This window comes from Stigmatopora nigra, chromosome 4 (genome assembly GCF_051989575.1).
Source record: "Stigmatopora nigra isolate UIUO_SnigA chromosome 4, RoL_Snig_1.1, whole genome shotgun sequence".
NCBI lineage: Eukaryota > Metazoa > Chordata > Actinopteri > Syngnathiformes > Syngnathidae > Stigmatopora > Stigmatopora nigra.
The window spans coordinates 6,249,437-6,262,614 of NC_135511.1; the positions used below are offsets into that span (position 1 = coordinate 6,249,437).

Here is a 13,178-nt window from a genome sequence, read left to right on the forward strand (position 1 = left end):
TTCAGTTACATTTTGTGATTTTTTTTTGTAAAGTAAAATACTGCTGCATCTGAATATTTGGTAAAGTAATCTATCATTTTTCAATTATTTGTCAGGGAACTATTGTATCTGCAGTTAAAAAAATGAGTCTTCTTTCTGGGTAATGTTTAATGTTTTACAGAAAGGCAAGATTAATTGGATTACACATTCATTTACCCTTTTGCCCTCCCACTTTCAATGAAATGGATTTCCACTAGTACAAAACTAAATTCCAAGCAAGAAAGATACATTTCCATATGATTGGACCTCTGTTATTGTCAATGGCACTGAAAGCTTTAAAGGTGCATCTATTAATGAACAACAGAAATCAGGGTCTGGCTTTTCCAAAATCAGAGAAAGGTTAGAAAATTGTGATCAGTGCCTAGTTCTAGTATTTATATGGCTCTTGCTATTTATTTGTTTATTGAACACCACTGGAGTCATGATATGTGTCCTTGTGTAAACTGCTATTGATTTTGACAGTCTGTGGCTATCAATTTAGTTCTCTTTGTTTCTGTGTCCTTGTCAGAATTAAGGAATGGGCATAGTAGAAAATGGCAAATGCTTGCAATCTTGACCTCTGGGAATTACATCAAGCAACATAATACAAGGCCTTGAGTGCCATTGTTGGGCCAAGTGGCCAAACTGGGCCATTACATTCATTGGTTGCTACAGATCAATAAAAGATTATAAGCTTTCTAAATAGACTCGACGAGTGAAGAGGTTCTTCTACTCACTCCCTTTAGTTCCTGTGTTTTGGAGACTTTTGAAACCTAAATAATCATTTTGAAGAGATTGTGGACCGAGCCTGTGCTAAATGGCAGCATTAAATGAAATATCCACTTGTAAGCCATGATGTCTGACAATACCCTATTCATGGTTGTGGATATTTTTTCAGTTAGAATCAATCCCAGTGTTTTCTTTTGATAAATCACAAACCAGCACTGAATTAGACCTTCTACAACCAATCAAATTTTAATGGAAATTCAACCCAAACGATTAATTTGTCTAATTGCCTTAAAATAGCCATCATGTTGTATTGTTGTGCTAAATACATGTAAATCTATTATTCATAAACCTTTTAAGAAGCACTCACTTGTGACTCGGTGCCAGCCTTTACCAGTCAAAATGGATTGGACATCTAGCACGTTTCATAGCACTTGAATCATGTGAATATTCCTAGCAATCCTCCCAGTTGAAATAATCTATCCTTGTTTAAGGCAGTTAATATGTTAAATACTATGAACAGAAAATTCATGTTAGAGCATTCCTATGGTACTTTATGTACCATAGGAATGCTCTAACATGAGTTTATTTTGTTTTTTATCCATATTTTTTTTAAATTTAGAATTAAGCTAGACAACACTTGTATACAAATGTAAATATGATAAGATGTCCATGTATGTGGAACCCTCAACCCCAGAACTGTGAGGCCGACACGATAAACCACTCAAACTGCCATATGCCGTATATAATCATTCATTTTCCATACCACTTATCCTCACAAGTGTCATGGGGGTGCAGGAGCCTATCTAAACTGACTGCAGGCAAAGACTTGGTATATAAAATATACTCGGTGATCCTGCTGTGTGGAATTTGCATGTTCTCCCCAGGCTTGTGTGGATTTTTCCTGGTACTCCGCTTTCCTCCCAAATTCCAAAAACATACATGGTAGGCTGATTGGACACTCTAAATTGGCTCTAGGTATGCGTTTGAGCGTGAATGGTTGTCCCCTCTCCCCTTCCTGTGGTTAGCTGTGATAGGCTCCAGCAGCTTCTATGACCCTTGTGAGGATAAGCGGTTCAGAAAATCAATGAATGAATATAATCTGCTGTTGTTGCATGATCAACCTCCCACTCACAATATCCACTAACAGTGGAGTGCCCCCTGGTGCCATCATCCATGTGTGACATTGCATGCAAGAGCATGTCATCCAATTACCTGAGCACCTCTGCAATGTGTTCACGGATGGAGTCTATAAGTCTTGGCAATGAATGCAATTGGTCAAAGATGAAGGTCTCACCTCTTGACTATTGTTACGCTCCCTTCAAGTCCCAATAATGATGATGAACCACAATTGGAGGATGGAAAGATTGAGCACAGTGTCACTCACTCGGCCTTTGAATGACACCTGATTTTAAAGAATTGGAAGCACAGTGCAATTGTCTGCATTGATTTTCTAATGCTTGAATTAGAGAGAAGTGCTTCGCTGCGTTGACTAAAAAACGTAACTATGACAAGATGTGAAAAAGAGAGGGGACACTTGAAATCAAAAGGCCTACACCTCTCTGTTGTATAATAAGGCTCTTTTTTTAAGACCTTTCTATATATTTGTAGTCAAGACCTTCCAATAATGAACAAAATAAAGTGTGACTGATTCGTGGTGTAGAGGTTAACTTGCGTGATTCCCATGTGAGAGGCTGGGGTTCGATTACCAGATGGGAAACTTTTTCCCTTAGTTGTTTCTATATAGTTGTGGTCAAGACCTTCCAATAATGACAATAGCAAGTGTGGCCAAATTGTGGCGTAGGGGTTAAATCACTTGACTTTCATGTGGGAGACCTGGGTTCAAATCCCGGTTGCGACACATTTTCACTTAGTTGTTTCTGTGTTCTTGCAATCAAGACACTCAAGTGATTACAAAGGCAAGTATAGGTACTTGGTGGCGTAGTGGTTAACTCACCGGACTCCTGTCTGGGAGACCTGTTTTCAAATCCCGCTTGGGACACATTTTCTTCTTAGTTGTTTCTGTGTACTTGTCAAGACACTCAAATGATTACTAAGGAAAGTGTAGTCACTTGGTTGGCGCAGAGGTTAGTTCACTGGACTCCCGTCGGGGAGACCTGGGTTCGATTCCCGGTTGGCACACATTTTCACTTAATTGTTTCTGTGCACTTCTTGTCAAGACACTCAAATGATTACTAAGGAAAGTGTAGTCACTTGGTTGGCGCAGAGGTTAGTTCACTGGACTCCCGTCGGGGAGACCTGGGTTCGAATCCCGGTCGGCACACCTTTTCACTTAATTGTTTCTGTGTACTTCTTGTCAAGACACTCAAATGATTACTAAGGGAAGTGTAGTCACTTGGTTGGCGCAGAGGTTAGTTCACTGGACTCCCGTCGGGGAGACCAGGGTTCGAATCCCGCTGTCGTTTGGCTGATCACTACACCATGTAGTGGAAAAAGGAGTAGTGGAATAAGAAGAATAAAAAAAAAAGAAAGATCTTTTTAATTTATATTAAACACTTAGTCATACTTTTCAGCAAAAGGTTATATTCCGAACTGCCTTCGGCAGTTCGGAAGACAGTTGAAGGACCTGTCTGTGCAAAAGGCGTTCTCGGGTCGGCCTTCGGCCGACCCTCGACCGCTTGCTTGGTCAGTGAACCGCCGACACCGGGAAGCGAACTCACGTTCTCTCCGTGCAAAGGCGAGTGTGCAACCCACTACACCAACTCGTGCCCCACTTATACATAGGTGTTGAAACGTTTTATCCAAGGAAATGGGGTGAAACACTTAGTCATTTTTTTGGACAAAATGCTTCATCCACCACTGAATACTTATTCAGTTAAACACTTAGGCATTTTAACTTATTATTTTATCTGAAAATTTGGAAAATCTTTGCCGGCACTGGGAATTGAACCAAGGACCACACCGGTGGCGGGCTGATGACTTAGCCACTGGGCCACCAACCTGTAAGAGAAAGCAGTAGTACTTATACTTTTATCCAAGGAAATGGGGTGAAACACTTAGTCATTTTTTGGACAAAATACTTCATCCACGACTGAAGACTTATACACTTAGGCATTAGGACTTATTCTTTTAACTGAATAATATTGGGAAAATCTTTGCATGCACTGGGATTTGAACCCAGGACCACAGAGGTGGTAGACTGATGACTTAACCACTGGGCCACCACCCTGTGAGAGTCAACAGTAGTACTTGTAGTTTTGTCTCCATCATTTACCTGAATAATATTGGGAAAAATTTGCCAGCACTAGGATTTGAACCCAGGACCACAGAGGTGGTAGACTGATGACTTAACCACTGAGCCACCACCCTATGACAGTAAGCAGTAGTACTTGTAGTTTTGTCTCCATCATTTACCTGAATAATATTGAGAAAACTTTGCAAGCACTAGGATTTGAACCCAGGACCACAGAGGTGGTAGACTGATGACTTAACCACTGAGCCACCATCCTATGACAGTGAGCAGTAGTACTTGTAGTTTTGTCTCCATCATTTACCTGAATAATATTGGGAAAACTTTGCCAGCACTAGGATTTGAACCCAGGACCACAGAGGTGGTAGACTGATGACTTAACCACTGAGCCACCATCCTATGACAGTGAGCAGTAGTACTTGTAGTTTTGTCTCAATCATTTACCTGAATAATATTGGGAAAACTTTGCCAGCACTAGGATTTGAACCCAGGACCACAGAGGTGGTAGACTGATGACTTAACCACTGAGCCACCACTCTATGAGAAAATTTGGTAGTATCTGCAGTTTTACCTCTTTCATTTACCTGAATAATAGTGGGAAAATCTTTGCAAGCACTAGGACTTGAACCCAGGACCACAGAGGTGGTAGACTGATGACTTAACCCCTGATCCACCTCCCTCTGAGAGTATGTGGTAGTATCTGCAGTTTTACCTCTTTCATTTACCTGAATAATAGTGGGAAAAGCTTTGCAAGCACTAGGACTTGAACCCAAAACCAAAGAGGTGGAAGACTGATGACTGATCCACTGGTCCACCACTCTACAGGATTATGCAGTAGTATTTGTTGTCTTGTCTCTTTCCACTCCCAGATCATACTTAGTACTTTATGGTACCTTCAAGTGGGGAAAGTTAGGTAAGCAGAGCAAAACAGGATTTGAACCCAGGTCCACAGAAGTGGGAGGCCAATGACTTATTCACTGGACCAAAGGTTCCCAAAAGTAAGCAGTAGTATTTATTGTTTTGTCTGTTACAACTACAGTGTTCTCTCGCTACTTCGCGGTTCAGCTATCGCGGACTCAGAGCTTCGCAGATTTTTTTTGGAAAAAAATACAAATATTACATTGAAACAACATATTTTACAGTTTTTTTTTGTTATAACATGAATTTCATAGTTGTCTTTTACTATTTAATAGTCGTCTATTACTGTCAATGGCAGCACATGACACTAGTCATCCAACGATGACCAGCAACGAGGGCAGCAGGTCATCGGATTGATCTCAGATGAGTCCCTCGGGGAAAGTGGGCCCTTTCGGGAAGACCTGCAGTTTGGTTGAACGTATCTTAGCTGAAGTGATAATCTGGGGGTACACAGAAGATTTAGTGTCAAAGAATGTCTGGAAATTGTATTCATATATTCTTTTTTCCTGCAGCCCGGAAAAGAAAATGTAGAAGTCTTTCATCATTATCAATTTAGCCTCTAATGAAAGGACAGAATTATCTATCACTCTTAGCACATTAGTGAATATAACATTAAATGCCTGGTTCCTTTTGAAGGCATTTCTTTTCTTCTTGTGACAAAAAGACTATTATCCAGCATTGGCGGCCGCATATTAGCAAGAGAAGCAAGCATCAGTCATCGCACACAATGCATAGCTGCCTTAAATGACGGCATTATATCTGATGGTAAAGGGAAGCAGACTGAGGGGGAATGATGTTGAAAATAAAAAAGGATAATGTGGGGGAGGAAAATGGTACACACACACACACCCTTCAACTTCAAGCCAGTCGACAAGATTAACCAGTGCAGCAGTGGTGTCCAACTTAAAGCCTGGGGGTCAAATGAAGCCCACCGTCAATTAATTTTGTAATTAGAGGTACAACTGTATAGTCCCATAGATGTAGCATTAACTTTCCGAACTGAAATGAATGGGAATTCCATTAATCCCCTCGAGAGCCATCCTCCAACTCATTCATTTCTATTGGCAGCGACAGGTGTCCTATCTCTTGTAACTGGGACGGCAGTCAGCAACCTCCTCACAGCTCTAATAGATCAGATGTCTATCGCTGTCAATGGCGGCAGAATCACATAACAATAAAAGGAAACAGTGAAAAGTCGACTTTACAAAACCTCACATTGATTTGAGATTTAGAAGGGGAAAAAAAGTAAAAACCACAAGCCTAGTGGCGTTGCATTGCTTGCATGGAAAGTAGAGTTTTAGCTTCTTTTTAAGGTCTAGGAAACTTGCTCCATTAATTGGGTGACTCACCAATATTTTCGTGTAGTACCTGTGGATTTTATTACAATTGCTCTGACGTTTTCTTTTCTTTTCGATCACAAATTGAGTCATATTGTCTTTGTCAGTTGTATTCGGCCCGCGGGCTGGAGGTTTCCCGTGCTTTCTACATAAGATGGAATGTGGTCGCATTGTTCGGTGCTATAACACCGCACACAAACAGAGGCGCCTATGCAATTCCACTCTGTGCAGTGTAACCTAGCAACTATTTAATTAAAACAGCATCAGTGCATATCAGGTCGTTTTGCAGCCTTTCAAAGGATATCCTCCAGTTTCGAGGTGTGTGCTGCCGCTTTGAACAAAAACTACAACGTGGATCGCTAACCTCTGATTGGCTGGGGAGGCCCGATTTCACCCCGCTGCTACTTTTCCTTCTTTAAATGGCTAGAGATGGAAGCGCGACATTATTATGCCACAGAGGTTTACAAGCAAGGCCGTCAGCCCTCTGTCCTTCCAGAATAATACACGTGGAAACACGTAGCCTTTTCGTCCTTGTTTTTGTGGACGCCATACCTATGTTCACCACGAACTTGGCATGCTGTACATGCGATGCGGAAGGGGCAATTAGTGCAAATGTGAGGCAGCTCGCACTTGCTGTCACTCACGTGACTTATCTGACTGCACAAACAAGCAACATCGAGTCATATTCGGCATCAGGGCTGTCAGAACAAGAGACCCGAGGGCTTGGCACTAAAGATCATATTTCACTGGCGCTAAGGGCGATTGACATCCAATCCATTTTAACTCGCAAGCCATGAATGAGGAATATTTCACTTGTCTGATGATGTTGATTTATTCTTTGTTGCCTTTGCATTCACTTTTTGTGCACTTCAGAAGGATGCCAAAAACACACGTTGGAATGTTGGTTATTTTTAAATGCACAATCTTTATTTGTCTAGTTTTTTAAAAATGTTTTGTTTGACACTAATTGGCAAATGGGAGCGGAATGGATCAAGTGAAGCCGCTTTAGTTTAAAAAAAGTTTACATCTGCTAAACTGTTGCTTTTTGTGGAGTTGAGTACACTGCCACAAAAAAATCCCCCACCGCACAGATTTTGCTCGCAAAAATAAATGTAGTGACTAATATCTGAATTCAAGTCTTGACAATCCACGAAGTATAATCCACCAACACAAATATATAACCAATACCTTTTGGGGTCTAGACCAAGACAAGACCAAGTTCTTCAAAATAGACCAAGACAAGACCAAGTTCTTCAAAATTTGCGTGACTGTATTTTTCACCTCCAACCCAGGATAGAATCCATCCTTTCTTGATGAATAATGCAATACAAGGGTTCTCCTCACAAGGACCATAGTGATTACACCCAAGTAATGCTGTGAAAGTAACTGTAAATGGGTTTAATGACACTCCCTGCAAATGGCTACATCACAGGTTTGACCTCAACATGAGATTCATTCTGTTTTTCTCCTCAGATGCAACATATTTCCGTCCCTCACACACCCTTTCTACACATCTACTTTTCCTCATGTGTGCATTTGCCGGTTTTCTAACATTCACAAGATTTGAAAGTCAAGGAATGCAAAATAGGCATTCATCATCACTGAGAAAAATCACTTTAAATGCAATTTGAAGGGCTGTTGACATATGACCGTTTAGTAAGATCTGCTCAATCAGTCAAGTAGCTGAAAAGAAAAATCCTCTTTAGTTAAAAAATGTATTCAAATTTAACCAAATAGATGTGCTGTGCAGCCAGGCGGATTGAGTGGTTCGCACGTCGGCCTCACAGCTTGGGAGTTCTGCGTTCAAATCCACGTTCGTTACCTGTGGGGAGTTTGTATTTTTTGCCCGGGCTTGCGTGGGTTTTCTCTGGGTATTCTGGTTTCCTCCCACTTTCCAAATACATGTATGGTAGGCTGATCGGACACTGTAAATTGCCCTTAGGTGTTGGTGTGAGTGTGAATAGTTGTCCGTCTGCTTGTGCCCTGCGATTGAATAGCCACCGTTTCAGGGTGTCCCCCGCCTCTGGCCCGGAGTCAGCTGGGATAGGCTCCAGCACCACCCGCGACCCTAGTGAGGGTAAAGTGGTTTTCAAAATGAATCAATGGATGAATAGGTGTACTGGGTGGTGTATATGCATATTTTAAGGCTTAATAATTCAGACATTAAAAATGTAAAGAAGGCATTTTCCCATCTTACAAATACATCAAGTTACTGAATACTCTAGAGATGTTCCATTGTTTAATTATTTTTTTAAAATTCCCCTCTTAATTTTTTTTTTTTTTTAGGAATGAGATCAATCTAGCAGATTTATGTCACACTATACTGTGTTTATTTGTGGTGTAGACACATTAAAACAATAACATTTTTAACCCTTCACTTTAAAAGGAATTGTATGTTCTATAAATGCTTACAGTGGATACATGGTTAGTAGTCATAAAAATTCACTGTGGCTAAGAGTTGGTGAGAGTGTGTTCAACCATGATTTGCATAATGGCACATGATTTTGACAAGCAGGACAAGAGAGAAGGACCCCTTGACAATTTTATAATGGTACTTTACAGTGGAGAACAAGGTCAGGTAGGGGGAGGGGAAGGGGGCTGCTATACATGTGACTGTTCTAGCACAACAAAATAAAGGCACTTCTATTATAGCACATTCTAAAAGAGCTGCCTTAAAATGCATATTGGATTTTTTTTTTCCAATGGATTTCAAATGATTGGCAGGAAAAAGTGGAGCGGTGATATTAATGTTGCACATTTACACTGGGTCACATCCTGTGGGAGATTTAATGCTCTAGTCTAGAAAATCATTTATAGTTTTTTTTATTTCTGGTATGGGCGTAATTAACCCTTTATAGGGCACTCAAGCACCTCAATGGCTGACATTGACCGAGCGAAACGCTGATCTATTTTGACGGGGAAAGCCATATTCTGAAAATGATATTTTTGGTATATTTCCTTTTAAAATGAATGTTGATGGTATACATTTTGTATTTTTATTGTGTTTTATTAATTGATAAATATATTTAGTCAAAACATCTAAAATACAACACGTAAAAACATATTTATTTTGAACTGTAAGTACAAAATTATCACAGTGACAAACTATTGTTTTTTCTGTTTCTATATGTCTCTCCCCCACTACAAAGTTATTAATGGAAAAATAAAGGCAATTTACGTTATTTTTCATTTTCAATTGCATTAGGATTTTTCTTCTGATTTTATACTATATATAATTAAATTTTCATAAAATCAGTATTATTTCTATCAAATTATTTTCATGGCTGCTCACCTAGTACTCCTGCTTTCCAACTCGGTCAGACATCCGTCTACTCGTGTGCCTACCCTGCCATCTTGACATTCAAACACACACACTCAGACTCCTCATTAAAGATGCACAGGACCATCACACGTCCATGCTTGCTCAAGCCGCATGCATTAATTAGGTTGCTGGTAACAAGCTAGCCTCTCCATTCACACCCTGATTCCTGTTTATTAGCATGACAGTGTTTAGCAGCAGCCAGAGGCCCACAAGCTGCACAGTCCTCTCCTCGGGGGCCCCTGATTAAATAGGGAACCCCCTAGGAAGGAAAACACTTGATTCCTTTCATCAATGCCCCCATGCAGTGTCCCTCAGATGATCCCCAAACCTCAAACTGTCAACTATACCTGTTTCCCTTTGACTACCTTCGGCGCCTCTTTCCGTGATGAGCTCGGAATCTACTCTTGTGTTCTTTTTACTTTCTCAATCTAATTCTCACATTCTATATTCTATATATATAGATTATTATATAGATATATAAATATAAATATATATATATAGATATATAGATATATAGATATATAAATATATATAAATATATAGATATATAGATATATAGATATATAGATATATAGATATATAGATATATAGATATATAGATATATAGATATATAGTACATATATATGTTATACATAACCGTCGGTGTGCAGTGACTGCTGGGATATATAGTCCTTTTGTCAATACACCCAGGTTGACGGCTGTGATAACTGCACTAATAGTATCAATATACTACAACGGGAGCACACTAATTTGGTGCTACATGCATGAAGATTTAGGTAGACACACTTACAAAACCATCTTTTTACATCTCAGCAGAGAATGTGATGTACACTGCAGGTTATGATCTCCAGGCCTTACCTACCAGAGCCTAAATTTAAAGGAAAAGTGTCTCATTAGTGGCAATCCTTGAAAGCAAAGGCCCTCCATTTGAAATTCAGTTACACATTCTCTTTGAATAGAAGGACAGAGCAAAGAAAGGACCGAAGGCCTGGGTTGGAGAAGTACTCTGTACACCCAGTACACCCAGAGGGAGGCAGAACTATGAGAGTGGGAAATCATAATTCCATACCATAATTACTTCATTGTGGTTTGAGCAAAGTAGTGGCGGATCAAATAGACCTTAAGTGTCAAAAATAAGGAAAAGGGAGTGGCTTGGTCATAGAAAAGATTGTTTTAACCTACTTGATAATAATTTTTCTAATTCAGTCTAGTCTGTTTTTACTCATCCTGCAAAACTCCCAAAAGTCTTTATAGATTGCTAGCAAGGATAACGTTTATGTCAGACTGGTGAAAAGTGTACGCTGACTAGGAAAAATGGAATTCTCATTCAGTTCGACTCAGCCAACCAGTCATCCAGATGTTGGGTAGGTTTACCGCGTTGCTACATGTTACACTATGGTTGCTTTTATCTACGTATAAGCTTCTGATTTAGAAACCCCATCGGCTCCGGATTGCCTCCTGGAGCTCGGTCCCGCAGCTTCATGGTGTGCCAGGCACGTACAACATCACATTCAGTATTGATGCTCATAACGCAACAGATCCCCGCAGCGGGAGGCAAGCTGACTTTTTTCTAACAAGGACCGGTCTCATAGAGAGAAAGGTCAAGGGTGTGAGGACCAGACAGCTATCACATCGCATACAGATGTAGAAAATGTTGTCATCTCTTCTACACCAAGCGCTCAGCTAATAAGTAGGATTAGTTGACGGTAGCGAGAGCAGGCGGGGTGTCGCTACCCCTGCCGCGTCTCATAGATAATGACCGACACTCAGCAAAAGAGGTTGTAGTGCAATAAGGTGGGAATTGATCAACGATGACCTCTGAGCTGTTTCTAATCCTGACCTATCGATTCTGAAGACCAATGATCTACCCTTCGTCTGTGTTGTGTTCTAGGCACAGATATCAAAGGAAAGATCATTAGAAAGTTTTTTGCCAGGTGAAATTTAAAAAAAAATCATCATGACTGTCACTCATCAAAAGCCTTCAATATAATATATATATATATATATATATATATATATATATATATATATATATATATATATATATATATATATATATATATATATATATATATATATATATATATATATATATATATATATATATATATATATAAATATATATATATATATATATAAAACTAAAAAATAATATTTTTATAAATCTGCTTCCTTTGTCAAAAAAATGATGATTGCCTGTCATGAAGCTTGAATTTAGCACCAGAGGATCTTAGCTTTTTGTACAAGTAAGTGTCAATCATGATAAGGCCGCACATTCACAAGATGAATGATTTCCTGCCAAGCGCGGCACCCTCACCTCCAGACACAGATAAAAATTTGTAAAAGTGTGCATACTTTACTATAATGGCTGTCAAAAGTCAATTTCTCCCTCCTTGAGCCATCTCTCATTGCTGCAAATTGAACCAGGCCCCACAGATATGACGCCACAGAGAGAGAAAAAGTGTGTCAGCCCCACACCAGGTTCGTACTGCCTCTTAACTATATTGAAGGGTGAGAACTTGTGCCCTACAGCAAACTGCAGGGGCTAAAACGCTTCTTCCCATCCATGCGGGCAGCTAAGCGACCAGAGGCATATGCTGGATTACATTCTGTTATTGCCTGAGGCAGTAACCACAAGACACCATTACGCATACGGCACCAACATAAACACACAACATATGAACAACCTTTCTAAATACCCTACAAACAGATAGTTGTTACTGCTGACTTTTTCTAAGCACGTTTGTCTCATCTCATTTTCTGAACCACTTTATTCTCATCAGGGTCGCAGGGGGTGCTGGAGCTAATCCCAGCTGTCTCCGGGACGGAGGTGGCAGACACCCAGAATCGGTGGCCAGCACCAGGGCGCAATTAGACAGACAATCAAAACCATACACGTTCACACTCATAGCTCGGGGCTATTTAGAGAGTCCAATCAGCCTTTCCATGCATGTTTTTTGGAATGTGGGAGGAAACCAGAGCACCCAGAGGAAACCCACACGGCCTTAATGAGGATGAAGCGATTCAGAAAACGAATGAATGAATGAAGGAACTTACACACAGATTCTAGTGCAACTCAGTAGACACACCTATAAATATTCACCCTCCTGCTGTCTGAAGCACTAAATATAAAGTGTACTTTTAGACTTTTTTTAAGTCTTCCAGTACAAATGAATATGGCACGGTGTGCTTTGGAAAAGGTTAAGGTTAGTTTATGCATTACCCTCCACCTTATGATGCATTCTAGTGGCAACTCCAAGAGAGATATAAAAGAAAATGTCAAAAACATTTCTCTTCCTCTTCCAACCTTGGAGCCCATGAACACTCAGCGCTAGGAGTAGTAATTGTGGAATGAATGTAACCCCAAATCGGTTTAATGAGCACAATGATCCGTGGAGGGAGCACAGGTAAAGTGCTTTTAACGAGAGCGTCCTTATTTTACCAGCCAGAGCGCTCCTATTTCACATTCAGCTTCAAAGCGCTGCTTCAAATTGTGCCGACGAGACTTCATTTCCTCTTATCTACTGGCGTGAAGGCCCTTCAGAGTCAGGACGCATAGAGTCAAAATCTGAGGGAATGGCCGCTACAGACGTAAAGAGAACGCGATGCCACGTTAAGAAAAGAGAAAACGCAAGTGAGTTAAAT

General features: G+C 40.2%; 1 long non-coding RNA gene across 1 annotated transcript in view; it reads right to left on the reverse strand.

Annotated features, from left to right (window-relative positions):
• Positions 1–4,954: 4,954 nt before the first annotated feature.
• LOC144195098 (uncharacterized) overlaps positions 4,955–13,178 on the reverse strand; it is a 32,800-nt gene continuing 24,576 nt past the window's right edge. The window contains exon 3 of the long non-coding RNA XR_013326047.1: positions 4,955–5,313. This is a non-coding gene — a long non-coding RNA (uncharacterized LOC144195098). The remainder of the gene's footprint in view (positions 5,314–13,178) is intronic.